Source organism: Suncus etruscus, chromosome 12, assembly GCF_024139225.1.
Source record: "Suncus etruscus isolate mSunEtr1 chromosome 12, mSunEtr1.pri.cur, whole genome shotgun sequence".
Lineage (NCBI taxonomy): Eukaryota > Metazoa > Chordata > Mammalia > Eulipotyphla > Soricidae > Suncus > Suncus etruscus.
The window spans coordinates 33273166-33277081 of NC_064859.1; the positions used below are offsets into that span (position 1 = coordinate 33273166).

The following is a 3916-nucleotide window of genomic DNA, read 5'->3' on the forward strand; positions in this document are numbered from 1 at the left end:
AAGTGTCTGAAATTTCTATAACCTTGCTCTGGATGTAACAAGGGCAAGGCCTCAAACCATTTCATAATGTTATTGCAAGCACTATAGGAATGCACAGGGTCACACCAGACCCAAGCACGCTGGAGGCTTGCAGGATATGTGGTGATTTTTAAATGATTTTGAAGGGCCAGAGAAACAGCTCAACTTTACATGGAGTAGGCCAGGTTTGATCATAGCTCTTCATGATCTACCAAGCACCAAACTGGGAGTAGTTCTGAGTACTTCCAAATGTGACCCCACAATGAAAAACAAAATTAAAAAATGTTTACAGGACCAGAGAGATGACTCAAAGAGCAGGAGCATATGCTTTGCAAAAGAGAGCCCCAGATTTAATCCCCAGCATGGAATGGTCCCTGAACCCCACCAGGAATGCCTGAGCACAGAGACTGAAGTAGCCCATAGACACCAATGTGCTTTAGTTCCAAAACAAAAGTAATGTAAATAGAAAAAAAATATGTTTGCAAATTTCTTCAGCACTCTTCCATCCAAAATATGGAGCTACAGTTCTCTTGCCAGAGCATGTGTGGACTTAGTGATCAATAAATAGAAGAGAGAAGGATAGTGTCTTTGAGATGTAATAGGCATTATGGCTTTGGATTGCTTTCTCTGGGAAAAATCAACTGTTTTACTGAGAAAACAATGGGCCATTGAAGAGTCTCCTGTGAGGGATTATGTCTCCTGTCCACAGCTCAGAAGGGAGCCATCTTGGAAGTGGATCCTCCAGTTCCAGTGAAGCTTTCAGATAACTGTAGTCTCTAAGTCTAAGCCATTCTGACAGAAATTTCCTGACTCAGAACCAACCAGCTAATCCACTATGGAATTCCTTACCCACAGAAACTGAGATAATAGATGCATTCTGTTTTAGGGCAATTTGTTGCCCAGCAAGAGAGAACTGATTCAAAATGATAGGATTAAAGTATTTCACGTATACATAGTAAATATTCTTGCTCTAATAGCTACCCTTTCCTTTGCAATTTTAGCCCCTAATACCTGCTACTTCACAGGAATTCTATGCTACAATTTAATTCTATATTTAAGTAAGTGAATCGACACTAATAAAATGAAGGATTAAACTATCACCTATAGCTATTTCTGAAATCACTTGATCAAAGACATTTTAATTATTATTTATTTTTTATTTTTTTTATTGGCAGGTGAGTTGTTACACACTCCTTAGCAGATTCTGACTTCCATGGCCACCGTCCTGCTACATTTTAATTTTTTAATTGTTTGTGGGGAGTGCCATACCCAGTGTGGTGTTTGGATCTTTCTAATGCAGCCCTCTAGAAAGGTCAACTGGAGATTAGAGTTTTGCATGCAAAGCCTTGGTTTCAACCCTTTGAGTTATTTCCTAAGCAAGGAAAATTTCAAACAAAATCTTACCTCATGTGATCGAGTTTGAGAGGCACAGAAATTGCTTTAGGTAGTAAGCAAATGAAATTAAATACCATACATTTGTTCCACAGGCAATAAAAGAATTGAGAAGCCTAATAAGAAAAAATAAAATAATCTAGAGATTAGCTGAGCAAACACTGCTATTATTTCTAGAGCAGGATGAGAAGAGATGGTATTGACTGAGTCCAGAAATTGGGGCTGGACACAGTGAGATACTGAAGAGGTTTGTTGAACAGAGTGATGAAAAGAAGTCACCTGAGTCAGAAATAGAGGAAGAACATCTTGGATTCTTCCTTTCTCTTGGCCTTTCATCAGGGCATCGTATTGGCCAAATCTCCCTAAAAGTCAACTATCAAAGGAAATTTCAGAATAAATGCAATTCCGTATGAAATGGAGCACAAGAGGAACAGGAGAGATAGCATGGAGGTAAGGCGTTTGCCTTTTATGCAGAAGGTTGGTGGTTCGAATTCCCGCATCCCGTATGGTCCCCCGTGCCTGCCAGGAGCGATTTCTGAGCATAGAGCCAGGAGTAACCCCTGAGCACTACCAGTGTGACCTAAAAACTAAACAAAAGAAAAAGAAAAAAAAAAAGAAATGGAGCAGAGTAGGTAGGAAGTGGAAGAGGAAGCAAAAGTTAATCTGAGAATAAAATTATGCATTCAATATATATCAGTGAATATCTATGTATGTGAATGTAACTATGTATGAATTAATAGATATGTAAGCAGAAAATGATAAATTGTTAAAAAAATGACCAATACACCAAAAGAGAAAACAAATCTTAATCTTATCATAAATTTAGATATACACTTGTACTTTGCATGCAGTTGATAATAATAAATCTTAATATATTGGAGGGCATTATCAGGCCAGAGTGATAGTACATCAGGTAGGTTGCTTGCCATACATGGAGCCAACCTTAGTTCAATTTCCAGCATTCCATATAATTGATTCCCCCAAGAACCACCAAGAGCAAATACAATATATTACATATTTGAATACATGTAATTTAAGGTGGTTTTTTTTTTTGGGGGGGGGCACACCCAGCAGTGCTCAGGGGTTATTCCTGGCTCTGTACTCAGAAATCGCTCCTGGCAGGCATGTAGGACCATATGGGATGCCGGGATCTGAACCACTGTTGGTCCTGGGTTGGCTGCTTGCAAGGCAAACGCCCTACCACTGTGCTATCTCTCTGGGCCCATAATTTAAGCTTTTTATTTTTACATAAAGCATAACTTGATTTGGAAAAGCCTAAATCTAATGTTGGTAGGTGATCAACCAAAACATGTTTACCCTAAAATCTTTTTTACTTTGATTACAAATGACAATATAAAATACTTGATAAAATCTGAACAAGTTCTTGATTAACATAATATCCCAATGATGTAAATGTCCTAATTATAATATGGCTAGGTAAGAAAATGACTATCTTTTTAGGAAATGTACATCGAAGTATTTTATTTTATTTTATTTTATTTTATTGCCACACCTGTTTGATGCTCAGGGGTTACTCCGGGCTAAGTGCTCAGAAATCGCCCCTGGCTTGGGGGAACCATATGAGATGCCTGGGGATCGAACCGCGGTCCTTCCTTGGCTAACGCTTGCAAGGCAGACACCTTACCTCTAGCGCCACCTCACCAGCCCCATCAAAGTATTTTATATAAAGGTAAAAGAATAATGACCATATGTGTTAAAATATTTCAGAAAAAAATATCTATATATATATATATATACAAAAAGAAAAAGAAAAATAATAAGGTAAATGTCAATATTAACATTTGAGAAATTCTTTGTTCTACTCTTGCAATATCTATTTAAGTCTGGAGTTGTTCCAAAATAAAATGTTATGCCAGGGATAGAGTTGGAATATGATATTCCAACCAATACCACCCAATAAATACAAAAGTTATAAACAAAAAATTTTGCTTAAGTTAGATAGTATAGAGTGGAAGGCTTGAGAAGGAATAATTAATAACTAGTTGAGGAAATAGGAGAAAGAAATTTTGGACCAAATCTAAATGTGAACCAGTATGGTCTCATTTGGCAAATTGCCTGTTGGACTGGCTCCTGAGCACTGAGGATCACACCAGCTCCTCCCATAAACCTCTGGAAGGGTAAAGTAGGAAGCAACAGCCTGATGGAAGCTCTTAACTTCTCTCTGGAAACAAGTCTGGGAACAAGAGACACAGGTTAGAGAAACAGACAGGTTTGTAATTTAGTTGGCAAGGAAGCGAGAAAAAACTTTTGATACATAATAAATGTTTAAAAATCATAGGCTATGGGGCTGGGCGGTGGCGCTAAAGGTAAGGTGCCTGCCTTGCCTGCGCTAGCCTTGGACAGACCGCGGTTCGATCCCCCGGTGTCCCATATGGTCCCCCAAGCCAGGAGCAACTTCTGAGCACATAGCCAAGAGTAACCCCTGAGCGTTACCGGGTGTGGCCCAAAAACCAAAAAAAAAAAAAAAATCATAGGCTAGCGATTA

The 3916-nt window shown here is 38.6% G+C and overlaps 1 non-coding gene across 1 annotated transcript; it reads right to left on the reverse strand.

Annotated features, from left to right (window-relative positions):
- Window positions 1-133, reverse strand: LOC126025387 (small nucleolar RNA SNORA9). Its single transcript, XR_007501394.1, has one exon. It is a non-coding gene; the product is annotated as a small nucleolar RNA SNORA9 (small nucleolar RNA).
- Window positions 134-3916: the final 3783 nt, after the last annotated feature.